Raw genomic sequence first — 25,719 nt, forward strand, 5'->3', positions numbered from 1 at the left:
GTCTTTCTCGATTTGACCCTCCCTCTGTAAAGCAGGCCTCTGGCCCAGTGGTTGGAGTGCTCGAACAGTACCACCAGGCAGCAGTCCAGGTCCCAAGAAAATCTACTCGTGACGTGAAGATCCAAGGTTTCCAGGGGTGGGAGGAATTAAGGTAGTGGCCAATACTTACTCACCCACTTTGCTGGTCAGACCGCATTGTTATTGTGATTCTGGTTTGCCAGTTGGTTTGCTTGCATCTCCACGTGTGGTAAATGTTGTCAGGGGTATGGCTTAGATCCCTGTCATCAATGTGGGGTCCACAGATATTTTTTTTGTACCCACGGACATTTTCAGGGTGCCTCAGTAGTGAGTGTACTGACTGAAATAATCGCAGTGAGATCCAGCACGGCCACAGTCTCTTCCCAAGCAGGTACTAGCACAGCTGTGGAACATCTCATTTTAGTGGACCTGTCGGTATTGTCAAAAGGGGAGCAGGGACAAGTGAGGCCAGTACTGTAGAAGTACAACTCAGTCTTTGCCACCCATGATGGGGATTTAGGCTGCACTGGCTTCATCTCCTTGATAAAGGTCCAGTTCGACAGAGGTACAGACGGCTCCCTTCCTTGAAAGGACCACATTAATCAAATTTTGGAAGTACAGGTAAAAGAGGAAAGCAGTAGCCCTAATGCTTCATCCGGTGTCCTGGTCAGGGAGAAGGACGGTAGACTCTCTGTTGCCGTGCATTGAGGAGAGCTTTGATGCTCTCTGTGGTGCCCATGTCTTGCCCATCATATATGTGGTCCCCTACACACCAGTGTTTATTGGCTGTAACTAAAGTGATGCCTTATTTGAAAGGCCTTAAATGCAAAACATGCGCTCTCTTCATAATCCCACTAGGCTACAAAAAATCATATAAACATGTTACATTTTTATACATTAACAGATTTGACAGGTCGCAGTACAAAATGGAGCATAAGGCGGGAAGACTCTGCGGAGCACTTCAGATGAATATATAATAAAGTCCTTCTATTATAAAATGTAATCTTTCTAGAATTTAGGGGGTCTCAGAATCCCTGAACTTTAAGGGGAATTTCAACAAGAATTGCATCCAGATGTAGCCTAAACCCAGATTACGGTCTGTTAGCATTGGGGATGGGGAACAGAGGAACGGCTGAGGGAGGCACCACGTGGTTTTCGGCACACGTCTAAGTCGCAATGAATAAACATGACCCCGCTGTGACCCGAAGTAGTCAGCCTCTCCTCCAGGCAGGAGCATCTGTAGCGACCCTATTAGATCGGTTGAGGTACCTCCTGGGTTGACGTGCCCTGTTTGAAATCAAACCAGGATCCTCTGGTCCACTCATGCATGGCTCAGCTACCACGTTGACACTATGACCTCCACACACCTACAGCACACAGTCCAAGCATAAAATTGGGCTTTTTCCGGGCGATATCCTTGGCACACTCCGTGCCGACCAACTGGAGCACGGTTCCTTGGAGTCGCACGAGGGGATGATATGTCGTGTCTGGAGCTGACCTTCTCTGTAATGGCTTCTTGCGGCTGAACTCGTTCGTTCCGCTTAAGTCGGCAGACCGCATCGTCAAAACACCCAGCAGACTCCAACGTGCGGGTGGTGACGTTCTTTTGTTCCGTCAGGCATGAAACAAAACATATTGCACGGACAAATAATGATGACGGAATATGACGACATGGAGTTATACCTCACCCCAGTTTTTGAATCCCATTGAAACGTAACATTAATAAGGATTGATGCAGGACCCCGGGTATGGGCCAGAGATGAAAGTGAATCGAGCAGAACAAAACAGCGGTGGAGAATAGTGATCTTGACACAAGGGAAGCAGGGTAAACTGTTTGAACTCCAATACGGTGCAAAAGAATGTTGACGTTCCTTGTGGTTCATCCCTGACTGTGCGCGGTCAAATAGATGAGGAGCGTGAAACACATCAGGATTCAGGAAATCAGCGTCTTCATTTTGCCGAGTGTGGCACCCACAAAAAGTATCTGGATGAATGTCAGGGATTTGAAAGTTGAAAACCGCAGAGATCTGGAAGGCTTAGCCCTAACCCTTAACTAATCAGACCGGAGACTCTGGAGTAAAGCATGCTTGCTGGCTTCGCACAGGTAGCGGAGCAGAAACCAGCCCTCTCTAAGTGGGTTTGGACTCATTCAAAGCGGTATCAGGACTTTGCCGGAAAGTATTCCTATTGCTATCTGCAGTGGGAATAAAGCCTTCATGCTCAATCAAGAGTTCATCCTGATAAAATGTGTTCACCATCTCAAAAGTCCAGTCAAGTCAAGTCATTTTTATTTGTTTGGCCCTTAATCACAAAGAGTCTCAAAGGGCTGCACAGGTTATTGCAAACCACAGTCCATTATTACAGACTATTATGACACCATCCCCTGATCTGGAACCAACATGAGGGCAAGGAAAAACTCAAAAAACCTCAACATGAGGAAAGTGAAGAAACCTTGAGAAGGGACCGCACATGTGGTATCCCCCTTCCAGGATTACCAGACAGCAAAGGATGTTGCAATCCCAAATAATACAGGGATATTTTCCACAAAAAGTGTATAATATTCATATGCTATAGAGTAGAAGTTTGTTTTAAGCTTAGATTTAAACATTTCCACTGAGGTTGCAGATCCAATCTCAGGGGGAAGAGCATTCGACAGCAACAGGGCCCCAGAACACTCTCGAACCTGCGGATTTCTTCTTGGCTCTTGGGATCACCAGAAGACCGGCGCTCTCAGAACGAAGGCTTCGGACCGGGACATAGGGGGAAATCAGATCTGAAAGATATGAGGGAGCAAGTCCATGTATGATTTGGTATAATACTAAGAGAACCTTGAAATCACATCTTAGGCTGACAGGGAGCCAATGCAGGTTAGCCAAAATCGGGGTGATGTGATCAGATTTTTTTGTCCTAGTTAAAAGCCTCGCTGCGGCATTTTGTACCAAAAGACAAACAGAAGAAAGACCTGTTTTTTTAGGACCACCTATGATCACAAATAAAAAATAAAATGACTTTTTTTCCCTGCAAACAAATAAATCAGAGAAAGTCAGGGACTCCTTTGCAAGTCAACTGCACTCAAGACACTTTATAAAGTCATTATTGTCTCAAAGACAAGTCCACTAATCAATAAGTCTTGACCACTAATGGGCATGACACAGAGAATCACCTTAGATTAAGAGATTAAACCTTAAATTGCGCTCACAATGAAGCTAGGTTGCAGCTAGCAGTCCTTAGTTACTAGGAACAGGCAAGCACTGACACAAGTATCCTTTCAAGTCGCCTTTGTTTATCAATCCTGTACCTGAAATGATAAGAAATGGCAAATTGTTAATAAATATATGAATGTTACAGAGAAAATATAAAATTGAGATTCAAACATTCACTCATACATCCACCTTCTTCTGCTTAAACCCAGACCTCCCTCCTTATCAACTTCGTCCAACAGGGTCCTGAGGCTTTCCCGGGCCAGCCAAAAGACATAGTCTCTCCAGCGTGGCCTGGGTCGTCCCCAGAGCCTCCTGCTCCTGGAACACCTCCCAAGCCAAGTGTCATCCCTATCAAATGCCTGAGCCACCTCAACTCTCAATGCGGAGGAGCAGCGGTTCCTCACCGAGTCCCTAACCGAGCTTCTCACCCTATCTCTAAGAGAGCCCAGAGAAACCTTCAGCGCTTGTATTAGGAATCTTGTTCTTTTGGTCTGTGGTTTCTTTAAAGATATCAGTATACTTCAGAGAGAACAGTCCCTGTCGTGTCCTAATGGTATCAATATGTCATGTACGTATCAATGACTATCAACGATACGGATATCAGCGTCTTTCTGACGGAATGTGGTACGGAACATCTCTATTGAGACAATCCTTACACAAAACGAATCTACGGACTTCTGGTAATCCAAAACTGGAAACGGAAGGGGCAGGAAGTGGGGGGCCCGGGCCGTACGACCGCAAATGAACGTCTGCCGAATAATGCCAGGAAGACGTCACGGTCGGGCACACGATATCGCGGCGATCCAAACCGCTGACATCAAGGAAAGACCGGGCTCTGCGAAACACCAGATACGCCGCCGCGGCTCGGCTTTCAGATTCCGTACGGATGCTTCGTGTATTTGAAGCCCTGCCGGATGTCAACAATGCAGCAGGACGCCGACAACTGTTTTGCCGTCGCGAGTCAATCACAGGTTACGTCGCATTCGTCCCTCCGGCTCACAGGGATGGACTTCTTTGGCGAGTCCTTCTGGAACCAGAAACCGAAACGCATAAAAATAATGAATCCTGAGAACTGAATTGTGGCTGCGTTACAAGTTCTCATATAACCGCTGTGATTAGTAAACACCGAAGGTTCTGTTCGGCTCGACATGCATTTGTGTCTGGTGAATACAAGACCACCTGCCGTTTGGGATAATAATATTATTCGTTTCTCATGCTCCACTGGTAACATTTAATCGCCTAATCTTACTATCAGGGGTATCATTTCTATCCCAGGAATTGCTTTTACTGGTATATTTGACATCATGCTAGCCAAAAAACAAAGTGGCTAAACCCAAGGCACTAACGCAGGAATCAGGAGCTTTTTTGACCCAAAGAACCATAATAGCATTTTTTTTTGAGTGAGGGCCCGACTATGTATTTTAAGACGAATTTCAGCAAAACCGTCTCTCCAGACAAAATTCAAATTTCGGCACATTTTTTTACTGTCCCTGAAATCCAAAACAACTGTCAAAAATGTGTGGCTCCTTTCAAAGAATAGAATATCAAGAGGCACTCCCAGACCAAACGCTTAGTACAAAAAGCTAACTGGGAGGAAACGCTGTGATAAGGTGAATCAACTGGAAGCTGTTTTAAGAGCACAGCGGCGCTTTTTCACCATATCCCGTGATTCATATGAAAATGCCTCAAAGACGCGCTACGAGGCCGCGATGCTGATCGCCAGGCACTGCGAACCTTTGGCAGAGTGTGAATTTATAAAAGGTTTTTTTAAAGAGTGCCAGGTTGAATAGTCGACTCTCACATATTTTCATCTTAGCAAATCTGGCCTCCGCTTTCTCAAATGTTTGGACACTCCAGGCCTAAACACTGGTATACTGTATACATCTATCCTGGATTTATTAATATCCTGATGTTTATTTCCCGGATATAACTGTGCTGATTTAAATAAAGCAATGCTAGGAGCAATGTTCCCTGTCATTTTCCTTCCGGGTCTGAGCGTTCACACAAAGTCGGTGAGCAATGCTCGAAACAACAGTGAGCAACGGCAATCCCAAGTGTGGCAACTGAGTCATTATCAAACATGTCCAAAACTTGACATTTTGCTGAGTTTCCGGCAATGCAAAATGATTTTTCACTTTTGAATGAATTGACTCATGTACGATTGCAAAGGTTGCAGGGCCTACAAACGTCATTTGTTTTTACAACAATTTTTTCACAAGATTTCCATTTCTTTTTTTTCCTGGTTACTTTTGTCACATAACGATAACATTTTGGGGGGCTTATTGAGTCGGTTGCACGATACAGAACTGTATTTAATCACATTTTTGAGTGGAAGTACAATGTTGGCAACAAGATTGACTTGATATCATTGATTGATTAAATGATTTGAATGCAACACAAACTTTTTCTTCTTTTTCCCTGTTTTTTCTTCCATTTTTTTAAATTCCTTTAAAAAAATCTCATTGTGTTTATTTATTCCTAGCTGTTACTTTTTTCTTTTTGTTCTCTATTTACTTTTTTTTCTTTGTTTCTTTCTTTTCTTTTTTTCTGGCTTTTTTTCTGAATTTTTCCTTCTTTTTTCTCTTTCCTTTTGTTTCTTTTTTCTCGGATTTTCACTACCTTTTCATTTCGGTATTTTTTTTTTGTTCTATTCGCTTCTTCCTTCAAGTCATGTTGGGGCGTCAGTAGCTCAGGAGGTAGAGCGCTCGTCTTGGGATCAAGTTCGAATCCCGGCTTGTCCGTGTTATATGTCGAAGTGTCCTTGGGTAAGACACTGAACCCCTAATACCCCCAATAAGCAGGTTAGCGCCTTACATGGCTGCACGGCCGCTATTGGGAAATGTGAAGCACACTGTAAAGCGCTTTGGGAAGTCATTGACTTGAAAAGCGCTATATAAATGCAGATCATTTCATTTCATTTCATGTTCATAATTTTACATAATATTTGGTCATGTTGCGATTAAAGAAGCAAAAACAACCCGAAGAGCTGGTTCTCTTTAGTGAGCCGAGCCGAAGAAGCCGGTTCTCGAAAAAGTCTACCGACTTTACTCAACTTTGTTGTACTTCGACTCGACTTCAAAATACCGCATTTTGGACACAACGTCTGGGGAACCCGTGTATTTTGACTTTCTTGCACTGTACCTTTGACTTAGTTGGCTTCTTAATGAGCAATTTTGAGCCCTGATTTTTGTGCGCTGGCTAGATTTTCTTGTGCGCTGAGAATGTGCGGGCAGTGCGCGATTGCGCGCAGCTTAGCTTAATAGCTTGTGAAAAAGTTACGGGGAGTCGACTGACACGTCAACACCTGTTTCTTCTGACAGTGGGCAGGTGTCCGTTCCGTCTGCTACTCCAACAAAAACAGACAAATACTTTCCTCCCACGTAGGTTCGAATAGCGACCTACAGTAAAAATTCAGCCCTTTGACTCCGGGTCGTAGGGAGGAGCGCACAGGTGGCAAAGACATCACCAGAAAGCTCCGTCAGAGTCCAGAGACCATAGTTTCCTTCGGACCAACAGGGTGATTAGCACTTTGGCAGCCAGGCCCGGCAGGGGATCCGGCTTCTGGGGTTTGATCTTAGCGAGAGTGTGTGAAGCCATGAAATGGGGGGGGGGGGCAAAACCTCCACCACAAATGGAAGAGCCATCACAGAGCTTCAAGAGGTCAGGTGGCTTTTTCATCTGTGTAGAAGTGGTCTGACGGAACCCCGACCGGGCACAAAGGACGGGCGCTGCGTTGATTGACGGACGCTCCAGGTTCACGCTTTCACGCTGACGTGGGTGGCGCTCAAGAGAAGAAGACAACAAAAGCCTTACGAGAAAATGGAGAAGCTTCGCTTCACTTCAAGTTGAAGAAATATCGCTTATAAAAGACCAATTCTTGGTGATGATGCACAGAACATGTCGGGCTCCCCCCACAATCTTGCAGATATGTTGTGAAATATTCTATGCGCGGAGAAATTTGGTGTCAAAGTTGCTCGATTTAGCATATATCCTCTACGCCGAAGTAGACCAGACTCTTAACACACGTCCATAAAAGTTTTGATTTGAGCTGTGAAAAGTGATGGGTCCCGGGGACTCGCATGCTCAAAAATCTATACTTAAGTAACGGCTTCGACGTAGCCCAATGTAGCGTTTCTTCTTTACAAATCTACTCGGATAAAAGTCAAAAGTGTGGTGATTTAAAATACTCTCAGAAGTACAAAAACATATTCAAGTCAATCAGTGTTCATTTTAGCTGTGAAAAGTGATGGGTCCCGGGGACTCGCATGCTCAAAAATCTATGGGTCCCAACAGAGATCTATGGCTCCCCAAAATTGAGTCTTATCCAAGTTGAAATTGTAAATCTGCGACAAATATATAATATATTTTTATATATTAATTCAGTTTTAATCATCACAGTTTATTGGTAATACAAATCAGTTATCACTTCAAGATTTTTCAGTTCACAACAATATTGTACATTATACCAAATAATATTGCTGAAATAATTATATTAATCTATATTTTCATTTAGTTTTAATCATCACAGGTAATTGGTAATACAAAGCAGTTATATCTTCAGATTTTTCAGTTCATATATTCTTCGTGGTTTGCTGTCCCGCTACAGTTGTAATTCCTTCTCAAGGACCAATCCATCATCATCCTCCTCATAGCGTCACCAGGAATATAATTGAGTCCATTTTGGCAGAAAAGTCTTTTTCTTGCTAGGAGTATTCTTTTGTTTATTATTTTTCGTCGAATTGTTCGCTTCGACACATGTGTTTTCCTTGCCTCCGCGATCTTCCGAAGAATTTCTCCGCCGTTTTTTTCGTGCCGGAATTATTGCCGTTGTTATCACTTTTTGCATTATGTTTCGAGTTATTACTGGCACTGAAGAAATGACCAATTTTGTGTCGATTTTCACCCAATACTGACTGTCTTGCTCGACATGAATGAGGTTTATTATAAAAAAAGTTAGTAGCTTGGACGTTCATTGTAGAAGGAAAAAATACATGCAAATATAATATATATATATAAGTAGAATAATACATTTTCTTATTCAAATCGTTAATTCATTTTCTGCATTAAATTATTAGCACGGCGGGGCAGTGGTTAGCGCATGTGCGGCACAGTTCAAGTCATGGGAACCTCCTGCGTTGGTTCAAATCCAGCTCCAGACTTCCGGTGTGGAGTTTGCATGTTCTCCCCGTGCTTGCGTGGGTTTCCTCCCACATTCCAAAAACATGCATTTCAGGTGAATTGGCGGGTCCAAATTGTCCCTAGGTGTGAATGAGCGAGTGAGTTGTCTGTCCCCGTGTGCCCTGCGATTGGCTGGCAACCAGTTCATGGTGTCCCCTGCCCACTGCCCGATGATTGCTGGGATGGGCTCCAGCCCCCCCGCGACCCTACTGAGGATAAGCGGTGCAGCTAATGAGACGAGACGAGATATACTGATTAAAGGGATAACCACAAACCTGCCCTTTTAAATTTTCTCCTTTTATATTTTTTCTTAACTTCCCTATACAACATAATAATTTGTAACATAATGCAACAAAGCAAGTGAGCCAATTGAGAGTCAGCTCTCTTTAATGAGTTGAGCCGAAAAAGCCGGTTCTCTAAAAAGAGACGGACTTTCGCTACACAGCTCGAACTCGTTTGACTTGATTGATTTGTCGTTTCGTGATAGTCGATGTATTCCGGATGGTACCCATAATTGACAAATTTGCTTTTTTCCGTACATATTTTCTTGTACGTGGTACAAGTCTTAAAATGCATAATAAACACATTCATGTTAGCGTAATCTTTCGTACGGAAGATTACGCTAACGCGAACATACGATTAGCCTGGGTTAGCTTCATGTTTACGTTCATGGTAAACATTCATGGTGTTTGAACGGATTAAAACGATTTTACATGACTTTTAATGGGAAAAACGATTTCTGTGATTGAACAAATAGGTTGTCGAGCAGGGTTCTGGAACGGATTATGGTCGAGAACCGAGGTTCCGTTGTACTTTGTACGGCAAAAACGTACAGCTTGACAGGTATGCATACTTAACCTTCACGCAATGATAAGCACCAAAACAATGATGTCATCTCGAATCAACGAGATCTCGTTTGCCGAGATCGACGTGCGGACGAAAACTCGAACCGCGAGACCAAAACAACAATCTTTGTTTAAAAAAAAAAGGTAATCTGGTAATGATGACAATTTGGTGTCAAAAAAGTTGCGTCCCGGGGACGCACGTTGGTTGGAGACCATGCGTCCCCAGCAAAAATGATGCGTCTAGGACGCAGGGACGCCGGCAAACCAGAACACTGGTCCATAGCATAGCACTCATTTCTGCTAGGAGCAATTAGAACTTTGCACCAGGTGACTTGTGACTGTTTTGTCTAAGTTGCCATCTCCAATAGCTGCATGAGGTAAGTTTTGGCCGTCATGCGTTCCTTTATCTCTCTACCACCGTTTAGGTTTCCAACGGTGGCCTCTCCTTTGTATTTTTCACTGCGCGTCTTCCGGTTTTCTTTAGTCTAAGTTAGCCTCATTGGCAGTCGGCTAGTTGGTTGACCTGCTGTGTCCTATGTTTTTTCTTTCTTTCTCCGGTCATCCCTTTTTCGTTGTTGGATCCCTGGTAGTCTGGCTGCTTATTGTATGTTTTTGGTCCGCCAGACTTTCTGCCGATCTGTATGGGTTGGCCCCCTTTAGTAGCTGGCTAGCCTGCTGTGTTCATTTGGCTCTTTTCCAGCTGGGTTAATGTTTCTTGCCGTGGCCGTTTTTTGTGGTTGTTTCCCGGGTAGACTGGCTACTTACTGCCTGTATTCGATCGACCGGCCTGCCGTATTCCTGCAAATGGGTCCCGGTTAGCCCTCTTTAGCGGCCGGCTGGCCTGCCGTGTCTCGGTTGGGTTGGTCCTCGTTAGCTGTCTGTGTGTTAGTTTTACCAGTCGTCCCTATTTTGACTGTTCGCCATTCGTACCGTTGCTGCATCCGCCTGGAAAACAAGGCCTAGGCATTCTCCATGAAGATACAAAGCCTTTGCTTAAAACACTGAAAACCTATTTGACTAATTAACTCGTGAAACAAAATAGTGACCGGCTCGGGAAGGTGTCGGTGTTACTCGGATGACGTCCCTGCTCAGGGAATCAAAAATGAGACGGACCGTCTTTAAAATGCGGAAAATAATTGGAAGATAGCGATGAAATATAGATAGATATTTTTCATGTTTTTCGAATCCGGGTATCCCTTAAAGTGCCGGATGCTAAACTGTCTGCTCTAATAGGCAGTGAGGAGCTGGCACATGGCTTTCGCTTCAGTCCGAAGGAGAAGCGTCCAACGATGGGCACAGGGGAGCCAATTAAAGCCCAAAGTTTGGCAGCACACTCCAGCGCTCGCAACCCCTCCGGTGACACTGGAATTTCATCAGATTCCTGAAAAAGCTTGTTTTGTTTTGCTTCCATCGATCCGCCGTCCCCGACCGAATCGCGCAGCCTTGAATTATTCCTCGGCTCGGGAGAGAAGACCGAAGGAGTGCTGATGCGGCCGCCTCTTCCGATAAGACTGGAGATCCTAATGACAAGGTCAGCCAGGTGGAGGCGGCCAGGGGGCGCTCAATCGTGAAGAAGGCGCTTCTCTGCCCGTGTTTGAATTAGCTGTTTTTCTCTCTTTAATTGGAGACTCAGAGCACCATCCATCTATCCATTATCTGCACAGCTTATCCTCAGTGGGGTCGCGGGGGTGCTGGAGCCCATCCCATCTATCTTCGGGCAGTGGGCAGGGGACACTCTGAACGGGTTGCCAGCCAATCGCAGGAAACACAGGGACAGACAACTCGCTCGCTCATTCACACCTAGGGAGAATTTCATTTTGTTTAGGCCAATCAACCTGACATGCATGTTTTTGGAATGTGGGAGGAAACTGGAGTGCCTGGAGGAAACCCACGCAAGCACGGGGAGAACATACAAACTCCGCACAGGAAGTCCGGTCGCTGGATTTGAACCCATGACCTCAGAACTGTGCCGCACATGCCCTAACCCATGCGCCGCCGTCAGCACCATGGCTTGCGAAAAAATGGCCTTCCTTGAGCAAAGTCTCTCCCTAAACCTCGTATTCCAGGTATGGAAGAGCGGGAGCTTCCAAAGTTCCCACTTGCGTCGCAGAACATTTGATATCTTCATTTTCCACGGTGAGTCACGAGTGCGTCCTGCGCTCACGTTACTGGCATGCATTTGTAGTGAGCAGCTGCTGACATGTTGTCATAAAATAACAGAATATTTGGGTAATTCATCTTGTGAATAGCTGCTGTGAATCAACTCATAACACCTAAAACCAGTGGTCCCCAAACTATGGCCCGCGGGCCGGATGCGGCCCGCCTCCACATTGGAAGCATGTATTTGACTACGGCAAATTTTTAGACATCGTGAAGGCGTAGTAAATGTTTGACCACCATGCAGAAGTACAACATGAGCCAGAAACCAGTTCAGACCATAGAACAACTTTCTGCCAATGGTACTGATCAATGCTACCATTGGATCGCGCCATTGAACCACAGTGGTTTGAGACAAGGTTGCGTTCTCTCTCCAACTCTAAAAAAAACAAAAATAAAACCATTGGAAACATGTGTTTGACTATGGCAAATATTTAGACATCGTGAAAGCGTAGTAAATGTTTGACTTCTCTTTCCAGAAGTCAATACATGATTGTGCACCGCTGCGTGTGATAAGCGCGCGTGAAAATGGATCCCAAGTTGCATTACACAAAATGTGAGAAAATAGTACATAGTTTTTGCATAATATCTATAGATATCCAACAATTTTCTGAGATAATGCATTTTATAGACGGTCTGTCTGAGCAGTGATGTCATCTGAGTATTGATTTTTTTTTTCATATACAGTGGAACCTCGGTTCTCGACCATAATCTGTTCCAGAACCCTGTTCGAAAACCGATTTGTTCGATCACCGAAATCGTTTTTCCCATTAAAAGTAACGTAAAATCGTTTTAATCCGTCCCAACACCCTGAATGTTTACCATGAACGTAAACATGAAGCTAACCCTGGCTAATCGTACGTTCGCATTAGCGTAATCTTCCGTAAGAAAGATGACGCTAACATGAACGTGTAAAAATAAAAAAATCAGGTCGTCTACACGTCATTTAGCACCCTGGTCTCCACAAAAAGTGGTGAGCGGTTAAAGGATAAAGAAAAGAATTATGAATAGGATTTCTTACCTTTGTGGTGGTCTGCAGAAGCCATGATCTATTCCCTCGAAAGAAGGGAAACTCGCACATCTTCTTCATATTTTGCTATTATTTCTTTCTTAAATGCAATAGTTGTACGCATTACTCTTCTTTTTTTACCTGTAGCAACTTTGCTGCTTGCACCGACCGTCTTGGGAGGCATAATTAGGGGCTAAAACACTCCGTTCACCGATATTCAAAGCAAAAGCGAAAAGAAGTGCACGTGCACTTAGTAACAGTTCTTTACGAGGGGTGGGGGCAATCTACACAATCTACATTTTTTTGAACGAAAAGCGAAGCAAGAATTTCTCAAAATTTTTGTTCGAACTGAGAGGTGTTCGAAAACCGAGGTTCCACTGTATGTGTATTTGATAATAAAGTTGGACTTTTGCAATAAAATGTTCTTAGTTATGAACTATTTTCATTATTAACTATTAGTAACTATTTTATACGGCGTAACAAGGGTTGCTGACTAGTTAAAATTTTATATTATGGGATTTTGGTGTTGTTTTGTAAAGTACCAGTATATCACCACTAGATGACATAGTCTCCAGGTCAGAGTCTCACGGGACCTCACGTGATTTAATGAGACTTGTTCAATAAATCACTCTTAATGTCAACAAGTAAATGGTGTCGTGTGAGACTGACATTTACCATCTATTTTGCAGGTGAGATGTACAATACATTTTTACATTTAGGCACGCCTGCAATCATCACACTTTTTCTGTCACAAACTGACCCCGGCCCCTCATCAGAGAAGGGTAAAGTTATGTGGCCCTCACAGGAAAAGGTTTGGGGACTCCTGACGTAAACCAAACGGGTGACTGGCTCACGAGGGGACCAGTGTTACTCAGATGATGTAACTGCTCAGACAGACCGTCTATAAAATGCATTAGCTCAGAAAATTATTAGATATCTATAGATATTATGCAAAAACCATGTACTATTTTCTCACATTTTGCGTAATGCAACTTGGGATCCATTTTCACGCGCGCCTATCACACGCGACAGTGCACAATCATGTATCGACTTCTGGAAAGAGAAGTCAAACATTTACTACGCCTTCACAATGTCTAAAAATTTGCCATAGTCAAACACATGTTTCCCATGGTTTTATTTTTGTTTTGTTTTTTAGAGTTGGAGAGAGAACGCAACCTTGTCTCAAACCACTGTGGTTCAATGGCGCGATCCAATGGTAGCATTGATCAGTACCATTGGCAGAAAGTTGTTCTATGGTCTGAACTGGTTTCTGGCTCATGTTGTACTTCTGCAAGCCAAAGCGGCTTACTATAAATGCCTTTTATATATCCATATGAAAAGACTTATACTTCTTAGTGTAACTGTGAAAATATATACCTTGGTTTTATTCTATTGCTGCTGTTAAAAGTAATTGCAGGTGTTTTCATTACCTTCTTGTCAGGCCAGTTTGTTGTAATTTATTGATCGATTTATTGCCTATTCATTGTGATAGTCTTTCATCTCTTTTCTTTTTTTTATTGTGTAAATTAGAACCTTATCTTCTTTCTTCCTTTATCTTCCTTGTTTTCTTTTATCTCATCTCATCTCATTAGCCGTACCGCTTTTCCTCATTAGGGTCGCGGGGGGCTGGAGCCCATCCCAGCCATCTCTGGGCAGTGGGCAGGGGGCACCTTGAACTGGTTGCCAGCCAATCGCAGGGCACACAGGGACAATTTGGACCGGCCAACTCACCTGAAATGCATGTTTTTGGACTGTGAGAGGAAACCGGAGTGCCCGGAGGAAACCCACCAAGCACGGGATGAACATACAAACTCTGCACAAGAAGTCCCGTAGCTGGATTTGAACCCATGACCTCAGAACTGTGCCGCACATGCGCTAACCCATGCGCCGCCGTTTATCCTTTTTGTTAAATGGGAAACTGGAGTGCCATGCCCAATTTCGTTGTCACAATATGTTCAACCTATTTTGTAACAATGACAATAAAGGTATATTCTATTCTATTCTATTCTATTCTCTTCAAAGTCTTTATTACATATCTTACCATGTCTAATCTCGTTGCATACTCTGTTTTACAATGTTGATATCAATGACAATAAAGACAGTTTTATTCTATCCTCGCATTTAGGCCGTGATTACAACAAAAATAAAGTCAAAATTGGAGATAATATGCAATGGAGAGTGGAAAACTCCTTCACTCAATATTGGCCTTCTTTTCACCGAGATGCGAGAACCATAGTGGATTCATTTCTCCTCTCCTGGGCTTCATCTCTATGTCCTCAAGCCTACAAATACTCGTGTCTAAGGGTCATTTCATCTAGCAGATGATTACTGTGCACTGGCCGATGGAGGTCACGTTCTCATTTAAAGAGGTCCTTGTGATGGTTTGAGCAAGAACCTGTTCTGGTTGTTGACCGCCAACCTACACGGTGAAGGACAGTACATGCATCATCTTGTACCTTTAACTTTGGAGAACCATCCATCTCCGGCGTCTCTCCTTTCATGCCGATTTGCACAGGGTCAACGCAGAATATATGTACGTATCGTCTTTTCCTTTTGGTATCTCCATATTTGACTTAGGGTTAGGTTTTCACCTTATTTTCTCAACATTGTACACCAGGGTTGCAGGTCAAGTCCCATTTCTTTGCGCCTTTAATCACAAAATGCCTCAAAGGACTGCGCAGGCCTCAAAGACGACTTTGAAAACATCCTTATGGCGAGAAAGATGAGGACCGTGGTTTCGACAAGCACGGTATGTTTTTTTTAACAGACTCGTTTATTTGATGACGTCATTTGTAAGGAGGAGGATGAGGACGGTTTACCGTGCTTACTACAAGTACGGTATTTTTTTTTAACAGCTGTTTACTGTGTTGCGAGCGTGTTTCTAGTAGCGTTTTGCTACCCTTCACAGGCACGGTTTGGGATGAAAGTTATAATTTTATTATTAAAGCTTTGAAAACTCTCTCGGTGTACCGTCTTTCTTTGTAAATATGTGTAACCATGTATGATATGTATTTGCAACTGTATATTTTTGTAATGTATTTATTTTAGAGACTTATTCTGATATGTTTTGTACGGGCGAATCAAAAAGAAGGGACGAAAACCACGGGGGCTGACGGGAAGTGGAGTAAATGTGAGACGTGTTTGTGGAGGCGGCGGACGATAGTGGATATATATTTTTCCCACCCTGACCTTTGGAAATATACTTTCTTTTTCCTTGGATTATTTTCAACGGGACCTGGACTCTGCAGGTCTGCATCCAATGTTAAGTACCGGTATCATTTACCGTTTATTTTGCCAGCTAAGGTTTAAAAACTGTGGACTTTGCATTCGGTCACAACCGCGGGACACAAAGTCGGATATGGATTAATTTTGTGATTGTGTTACATGTTCTAATGTGGGCGCATGCGGCTTATATACAGGTGCGGCTTGTGTAGGTACAAAAGCGGTTATCCCCTTAAAATGTGGTGGGTGCGGCTTGTGATCAGGTGCGCTCTATAGTCCGGAATTTACAGTATACTTGCGCATAATATCCCCAAGCGAAAACATATAAATACTAAAAAGAAGGGGGCCAAATACAGAGCCCTGTGGAATGCCACAGAGGACATCAGAGTGTTTAGAGGTCAGTTTGCATTAATTAACACATTGCGCCCTGTCTGACAGGTAGGACCTTAACCACAAGAGTACAGTTCCTGAGATACTGATGCATTCCAGATCAACAAGTAATATGTTGTGGTAGACAGTATCAAAAGCAGCACTGAGATCCAAGAGCAGTAACATTGACCCCGACATGCGGGAAAGGAAAAACTCCAAACAATTTAGCATGAGGAAAGTAAGAACCCTTGATAAGGGTCCACACATAAGGTAATCCCCCAGGATGACCAGGCTGCAATAGTTAAGAATACATAAAACATAACAACAATAAAAACATGGGTAAGCTGTAAAAATGGTTCAAGAAGTCCATGACAGCAACGATGTAGCTTCCCATATCAGTCAGCTGGTCGATGCTTCAGGTCAAGGTCCCGGTCCGGTCCGCTGATGTCCTTCTCCCTGATTTCACCACCGACCAGCCAAGAACAGTATGAGGTCAGCATTAATTTTAAACCAGAAAATCGAATTGTGTCTAAGTCTAGATTTTAAAACTGCTGATGTCGAAGATCTCCAGAGGCAGAGCACTCCGCAGCACCGGGGCCCGGATGGAGAATGCTCCCGAGCCTGCAGGTTTCTTTTTGGCTCTCTGAGTCACAAGTAGACTGAAAGTTGTGTTGGGAAATAAATATCAAAATGTATACCGTTTACCAAATTGTTCGAATGAGTTATCTGACTCCATTAACCAAACACAACATACATTCTGTCCTAACAATGCGTACTCGTTTCTTTTTGGGAAAATATGGACAAGAGACCGGCATTTCCACACAGGGGCAGATTTAATTAACTAAGTGAACTCCATCGAATTAGCCGAATTAGTGTCGCTCGTGTCTCCGTCAAGCCTTCTCTCCCGATTCTTCCCTCTCGATCTCCTTCCTTTCTTTCCTCGACCCACGTCTCTCCGCCAGCTGGTGTGCCGGCTCCTCCCATGGGCGGGCCAGAGAATCCCCACGTGGGCTCCACCTCCTCGCCGTGATGTCTGGACCCTCTTGCGTCGGGAAGCGCTGATTATCATATCAGCCCTTCGTCCCAGTTCCTGCTGTTTTCTGTAAACATCATCCTCCACTAGGTTGCAATGACCTGCCCACCGCCCAGCCAGTGAATATCTTTTGCATTAAATGTCATTTGTATTTGATCGTAAAAAAATCCCTTATAGTCAAATGTATAAAATCCTTCAGTTGCAAAAAATGAGGTGACATCCATTTTTGTATCTCATTGGGGTAAGGCCTCCAAGTTGCAAAGAAAATGTCATTGGCGAAAAATCTTCATCTTCATTTATTCAAGAGTAGTCAAGGGAGCAAAATGGCCGGTCGTCAACAAGCGGCAGGCAACTCATAATTAAACAAGTGGAGTGCTGGTAATTACCCCGCTGCGGCTCTAATTACCCCATTCTCGGGGTGATTACAGCCCACATGGAGAGTGGATCCACTGCAGAGGCTGCCTTGCTTCTTTGAGAGAGAAAAATGCTGACATCCAGAGAGACGGATAACTCGTTTAATCACATTTATGGACTACTGCCATCATTGTAATGGGAAATATCCAGTCAGGAGTAACGGCATTATTTTTTCAGTGACAGTTTCCGAAATGGCGGCGCGCGCGAGTGCAGCGGCTTCAGGGGTTCCAGTTCAACTTTTGTTTTTCAGTGTTCTTTTATCCCTCATATTTTCCCTTCGACTCCTTTCACAACGACAATAAGATCCACAAAATCCCGAGGGATATACGGAGACCACCGGATCTCTCCTGAACGACAGAGCAAAAGTGAAAAGCTGCCGGTCGGGTCTAGGCGACCATACGGACCAGCGCTTCCGAGCATGTTCCTGACCAATGCCAGATCTATCGTTCACAAAATCAGTGAATTTGAGCTGCGGATCGCCACCTACAGCTTCGTCCAAAATTGGAGTATTTGTGTCATCACTGAGTCTTGGCTTCCCCGACGCCGCAGTCCAACGAGCAGGACGCACTTCGGTAAAAACAGGGGTGGGGGACTATGCGCTGCAATAACAGATGAATCATTGACACACACCGCTCACTCAATATAGAGTTTTTGGCAGTATCGTGTAGACCAGGGGTGTCAAACTCATTTGAACTCGGGGGCCACACGATAGAACAAACATTCTGTCGGGGGCCGGACTAGTAGATTAAAGAGAAAGAAAAAGAGAGGAAAAGAAATTAGAGAAAGAGGGAGGGAGAAGGAGGGAGGGCGGGACAAAGAAAGAAAAAGAGAGAGAGGGAGAGAGCGTGAGAAACAAGAGATAAAGTCGTGAGAGAGGGGGAAAAGAAAGGGAGCAGAAGAAAGAAATCCAAAGAGAAATAGAAAGACAGAAGGAGAGAAAAGAGAAAAGAAAGCGTGAAGGGTAGGAAGAGAGAAAGAGAAAAGAGACAAAAACAAAAAAGGAAGTTAGAGCAAAAGAGAGAGAAAGAGACAAAAAGCAACAAAGGAAGAGAAAAAGAGAGACAAAGAGAGTGAAAGAGATGGAGACAGAGTGGGAGAAAATGGGTGGAAAAGAAAGAGAGAGAGAGAGAGAGAGAGAGAGGGAGAGAGAGAGAGAAATAAATACAAGTACAGTGTCTTTGTTCGAGGCACCTTTTTTTGGCAACATCAAGTTGACATATTTCAACCTGCAGCTTGTTTTTCTCTTGCGCTTCTCTGAGTGTTGTCTCGTGGGCCGGATTCAATCCCATAGCGGGCCGGATCTGGCCCGCGGGCCCCCTGTTTGACACCTGTGGTGTAGACCCTTCTATCTACCGAGAGAGCTAACTGTGGTCATTGTGGTTGCTGTTTACGTTCCACCAGATGCTAACGTTCCACCGGATGCTAACGTTAGCATAGCGCTAAATCTCCTGCCCGCTGCTATCAATAAACAGCAGCTTGCACACCCCGACGGAGCTTTTATTGTCACAGGTGACTTTAATCAGGCATGCTTAAGGACTGTACTTCCCAAATTAATTCAATACGTGGACCGAGCAAATAGGGAAAAAACACTGGACCGTGTGTACATTAATATCCAACATCTCGTTGGATCCGGCCATCTCTGTCTGTCCCTCACCCCCTCATACACCCCCCTCCGGAGGAAAACAAAGCCTGCAACAAGGACAGTACAAACATCTTCTTTGTTCCTTTATCTCTTTGTTTTCTTTATATCCCCACTGTAAAATGTGGGCCTGGAGTGCCACGTCCAATTTCGTTGTCACAATATATTCAACCCATGTTGTGACAATGAGAATAAATGTATATTCTATTCTATTCTTACCTACCTCATAATTTTTTCCATTGTGACTGTTACTGTGGGCAAAATTGGTGCCTTACTTTGAATAGAGCGGTTCTCTTTCAAAGTTGTTTACGTCACGTCTTATCGGATGTCACTATTCAAAAATGGCGACTACCGTATAGCAAGATAGCGATTCCGAATATAGTATTTATCAATGTGCCAAAAGAAAAGGCCGTATTCGTCAAAAATGACAGCTACCAGTGCTGTTGAACATTTGTGAATAAGCGGTGACAGCAATGTTCCCTCTAAGCTGCGCAAGCACAAGAAAATCTAGCCAACTCACAAAAATCAGGGTTCGAAATTGCTAATTAAGAAGCCAATCAGGTCAAAGTTACAGTGCATGAAGGTCAAAATACACGGGTTCCCCTGAAGCTGTGTTCTGAATGCGGTATTTTGAAGTCAAAGTAGAACGAAGTTGAGTAAAGTCAGTAGAGTTTTTTCAGAACCGGCTTCTTCGGCTCGGCTCACTGACAGGAACCGGCTCTTTGGGTCCTAAACGGCTCTTCAGGTTGTTTTTGCTCCTTTAATCCCTATATGACCAAATATTATGTAAAAGTATGCACAAAATGACTTAAAGGAAGGGGGAATAGAACAAAAAAGAAAAAGGAAAAATGAAAAAGTAGTGTAAAGCTGAGAAAAAAGAAACAAAAGGAAGAGAAAAAAGGAGGAACATTTCAGAAAAAAAGCCAAAAAAATAAGAAAAGAAAGAAACAAAGGAAAAAAAGGAAATAGAGAACAAAAAGAAAAAAGTAACAGCTAGGAAAATATAAACACAATGAGATGTTTTCTTAAAGGAATTTAAAAAAAAGTAGAAAAAACAGAAAAAAGAAGAAAAAGTTTGTGTTGCATTCAAATCATTTCCAATTATATCAAGTGAATCTTGTTGCCAACATTACAAAAATTACAGGGATCATTGGTTGACAGACTGTTATCGTTGGCGAAGGAAACGTCTCAATGAGCCGGCTCTTAGAAGTGAACGAAGGGAGCCCGCTCCTCACCAATTAACAGTTGATTATTTTTCTTCTTTTATCTCTTTTTCATTTCTTACTGTATTTTGTCTTTTGTTTTCTTTTTTCCCATTTTTGTCTTTTTTCGCCTTATTTTCCCCTTTTTCAAGTCATGCCATGCATAATGTTTTATCATAATTGGTAAAGAGCCGTTTGGGACCTGAAAGAGCCGTCTCATTTTAGTGAGTTGAGACGAGCAGGTCGGTTCTCTAAAAAGAGTCGGATGACCCGTCTCGGACACATGAAGAATTGGGTGACCGAGCGCCAAAAATATCAAACATGTATGATACGCTTTTGCCATTGGCGTGGCGCTATTTTCCTCCAAAAGGTGCCTGCTGGTGCCCACCTGACGCCACAAGCCAAATGCCAGTCGCCTGCAGCATCATACGCGGTTGCCGTCTTGGTGTGCTACACCACAATCCTAGCCATCCTTCACTGTCAGCCAGAATGAATGGTCATACGTGAAAGTACTTAAGGTACAGTAGCATATGTCTACTTGAGCAGTTGTACAAATTGAGATTTGTTCTATAGGTGAAACTCAATTTGAATATTTTTTTACAGTTGACTTTTTTTGTGAACATAATGCTAGAAGTGCAGTAGGCTATGTCTACTTGACCAGTTGTCTCACGTTGCGGGAGTTAGATTTCATCTATTCAACTCATTTGAAATTGTTCACTGTTGATTGTTTTTTTCATGATATTGTTTACTGTTGCACTTAAAGTGTGCGTTCAATATGACAAAGTTCAGCAGAAAATGTCAAATGATTTGACATACAACAACTTCTTTTTAAAGTAACGAAATAGTTACTTTCCCTGGTACCTAGTTACTTTTACTATAGGGTCATTCGTTACGTTTTTGGAAGAAGTAGTGCACAGGTGTCAAACAGGCGGCCCACGGGCCAGATCAGGCCCGCTAGGGGATTGAATCCGGCCCGCGAGACAACACTCAGAGAAGCGCAAGAGAAAAACAAGCTGCAGGTTGAAATATGTCAACTTGATGTTGCCAAAGCCAGGTGCCTCTCACAAAGACAATGTACTTGAATTTATTTCTCTCTCTCTCTCTCTCTCTCTCTCTCTCTCTCTCTCTCTCTCTCTCTCTCTCTCTCTCTCTCTCTCTCTCTCTCTCTCTCTCTCTCTCTTTCCACCCCTTTTCTCCCACTCTGTCTCTGTCTCTTTCACTCTCTGTGTCTCTCTTTTTCTCTTTCTTTGTTGCTCTTTGTCTCTTTCTCTCTGTGTCTTTTAACCAATTTTGTTCTAACTTCCTGTTTTCCTTTTCTCTCTTTTCTTTTTTTTTTATACCCTTTGCGCTTTCTTCTCTCTTTTCTCTCCTTCTGTCTTTCTATTTCTCTTTGGATTTTTTTTCCTCTCCTTTTCTTTTCCCCCTTTCTCATGACTTTTTATCTTTTGTTTCTCATGCTCTCTCTCTCTTTTTTTTTCTTTGTCCCGCCCTCTCTCCTTTCCCCCCCTCTTTGTCTTATTTTTTAATCTCTCTTTTTCTTTCTCTTTAATCTACTCGTCGGGCCCCCGATAGAATGTTTGTTCTATCGTGTGGCCCCCGAGTTCAAATGACTTTGACACCCCTGGTCTACACGATACTGCCAAAAACTCTATATTGAGTGAGCGGTGTGTGTCAATGATTCATCTGTTATTGCAGCGCATAGTCCCCCACCCCTGTTTTTACCGGAGTCTCCCTAGAACTAATTCCTTTATTGAGGTTAACATGCCCAGTACTGGCTTTTTAGGACTACCTAAGATCACAAATGAAAAGGAAATAGACTTAATGGCGTGGGACACCTTGTACTCAAGACACCTTCTGTAATTATTGTCTCGAAGATAAGTCCTCTAATGAATCCGTCTTAACCACTAATTGGAATTACACACAGAATCCTGCGGGATTAAGGGTAAAACCTTGAAGCAGCTAGCAATCTTGAGTGACTAGGGATGGGGGAGTACCGATACCAGGTCGATCTTGATACTGTTGGGATTTATCTATCAAAATGTAGCGTTTAGCAAATAGTTCGAATGAGTTATCTGACTCCATTAACCCAACACAACCCACATTCTTTAAACAGTTATGCACGCTCGTTTTTTGAGAGAGAAATGACCAGGAGCCGGCATTTCCTCACGGGGGCGGATGTTTATGGTTCCTAACAACAGATCTCAGTGTAAACAGGAGACCGCTATCCCCCTGATTTGTCCAGGATCATTTATACATTTCAACAAACAAATCAACGACATCCCACTAATCCCCAATTGGCTATGTGTCATCTGCAACCATCTTTAGCTTTCTCTTATTGGCTATTTTCTCCCTGCATGATGGGGTCTCGGCTCCTCCCATGGGCAGGCTCCACAATCTCACACACGGCGCCCCAACATCTGACCTTCTGCGTCAGCACTCCCAGGCATTCTGTTATCAGAAGTGTCCTAGACAAAATAACTGCCATTTATGTATTCCACACAGCCTGCCTTGACCTTTTATCGTACATTCAGTGAATATCTTTATTGCATTAAACCGAATACATGTAACTTGTAGTCAATTGTATAAAATATTTGATAGTCAAATATATAAAATCCTTCAATACCGACCTTGATAAATCATCGGTACTTGTGACGGTGGCCGATTCTGGCATCAAGCCTCCTATTTAATGAATCTGTTTTAACCACTAATTGGAATTACAAACAGGATCGTGTTAGATGAAGAGATTAAACCTTGAAGACAGATGGGTACGTTTCCCTTCTGTCTCGGCATTTTCGGGAACACAAGATAGGTGGCGCAACCTTAAGCATAGTCCCTCACTTCCTGTCACACTCCTAAAGACAAACGTGGATCTGTGTTTATAGTGAAGGATTTTATACATTTGACTGTAAAGGATTTTATACGATTGACTCAGTTTAATGCAAGATTTTCACTGAGTGGGCTTTAGTTCAATGACAGGGCAGGCTGTTCGAAATGCCTGATATTTTGCCTAGTTCTGTTGATAACAGGACGCGTGAGTGTGCTGACACAGAATGTTCCAGACATCAAGGCGCCATGTTGTGAGAACGTTGGGCGCAAAACAACCGCTTGGCTCGTCCATGGGAGGAGCCGGCACACTATGCCGGGAGAAGATGGCCAATAGGAGAAAGCTGAAGGACTTCAGAAGACGGCTTCACACAGACTCCAACAGTAAAACAATAGTCAATTCAGAAACTTGACGAATGGACCTAGCTTTTTCATTGGTGTATAACGCTCGCCCTGAATTTTGGATTCAAAATCCTAATCCAGATTTGTTTCACCTTACCTTGGCTCAAACCAAGCATGTAGGTGACAAACATTGTTGAACGCGGGCAGCCGTCCTAAAAATCATGTGCTGACGACGTAAAGCACAGGTGTCAAAGAGGCGGCCCGCGGGCCAGATCAGGCCCGCTAAAGGATTGAATCCGGCCCGCGGGACAACACTCAGAGAAGCGCAAGAGAAAAACAAGCTGCAGGTTGAAATATGTCACCTTGATGTTGCCAAAGCCAGGTGCCTCTCGCAAAGACACTGTACTTGTATTTCTTTCTCTCTCTCTCTCTCTCTCTCTCCCCACCCCTTTTCTCCCACTCTTTGTCTCCGTCTCTTTCACTCTCTGTGTCTCTATTTTTCTCTTCCTTTGTTGCTCTTTGTTTCTTTCTCTCTCTGTGTCTTTTTAACTTCTTTTGCTCTAACTTCCTTTTTTCCTTTTCTCTCTTTTCCCTTTCTCTCTTCCTACCCATCAAACTTCATTTTCTCTTATCTCTCCCTCTGTCTTTCTATTTATCTTTGGATTTCTTTCTTCCTCTCCCTTTTTATCTCTTTTGTTTCTCACGCTCTCTCCATCTCTCTCTTTTTCTTTCTTTGTCCCGCCCTCTCTCCTTTTCCCTCCCTCTTTCTCTTATTTCTTTATCTCTTTTTCTTTCTCTTGAATCTACTAGTCCGGCCCCCGACAGAATGTTTGCTCTATCGTGTGGCCCCCGAGTTCAAATGACTTTGACACCCCCGACGTAAAACATAAACACCATACCGACATCTAATCGACAATATTTCTTTAAACTCCTTTAAAGTCCGACGACCAGATACAGCCAAGAGTTGTTTCCGTCGTTGTGCTTTTTTGCATTTATTTCTATCCTTCAGGACGACATTCTTTCTGGTACAGTGAATTTTTAGCTCGCTGCTGAATTTCCGTCAGTTTCCGCAGGATTGGGCAACTTTGAGCTCGAAAGAGGCGTCGCATGTTCCCTCTTCGCAGTTCCCGTCTAAGGGGTACCAGTATATTATTACAAGTATTCTGAAACTTTATAACTTCGTATCGGTAACTGTGCAATACAGCAACACTTAGCTCCCGTTGCAGTGTCAAGATATGATGACGTGATCTAGATATGTCAGAGACCAGAAGGAAAACAGGACCCACTCGCGTAACGTTACTCACCAGTTTTACCAGAAGAAAGAGAGGAGGTGCGCCCACGATCCGGGGATTGCGCAACGCGGGAAGCGGGTCGCTCTGAACGCGGAAGTGGGACTTCCGTGGCGAGGGATGGCGGTGTAGGGAACGGAAAAAACAGGTCAGTCGCCGGGATAGAAGAGCAAAAACGTGCCCGGGATCGGAAACAAGTCGAAAGCCAGGACGGGAGAGTAGACGCGGTTGAGATAAAAAACGGATCGTTATTCGGGACGGGAAAACAGACGTGCTCGAGATCAAAACATGTCGTCATTCGGGACGGGAGAGCAGACGTGGTCAAGATCAAAACAGATCGAAGCAGGAAACAAACAGGAGCAAAAAACAGGACAGGCGAAAATAGAGACTTGCAGACGGACCAACAAAAGGGGACTGACAGGACAGAGTTTAAATACTGACAGGGAGCCAATCTGTCAACAAGCTGCAGCTGGCGCCACACGGGCGGGGCCAATTGGGCGCCATGGCAACCGTTACAAGATATCATTCCTTGAAATCGACGGCAAATATCTGGTTGGTTGAAAGATGTCGTGGCATTCATAGGTTTGTGTTTGTGGTTAGCAAACGTTTACACTGATCAATCATTTCGCAAACACGGTAATATATAAAGGGTTGGGTAGGGTTACTTGAACTGGATTACTTTCAATGACTTTTGGATTACTCCAATAGCAAATATGCTCATAAAAGACAAAAGAAACTAAATAAGAATAAAATGACTCCATTTTGTGCAGGCTTGGGGAGTAACGGAACACATGGAACGGCACGGCAAAAATGATGTTGATGATCAGAGGCGATGTCGAGTTCGTAATCGGGGTCGTAGGCGGGAGGCAGGCAGGTAAAGAGGCAAAACGGGTAACGGGGGCAGGCAAAACGGGCGTAATCAGGTCCAGAAACGGGTCAAAAACGAAGATCAGGCAGGAGAAAGGTTTAGCAGCAA

The sequence above is a fragment of the Urocampus carinirostris genome, chromosome 11, assembly GCF_059441175.1.
Source record: "Urocampus carinirostris isolate Australia breed hairy pipefish chromosome 11, RoL_Ucar_1.0, whole genome shotgun sequence".
Taxonomy (NCBI): domain Eukaryota; kingdom Metazoa; phylum Chordata; class Actinopteri; order Syngnathiformes; family Syngnathidae; genus Urocampus; species Urocampus carinirostris.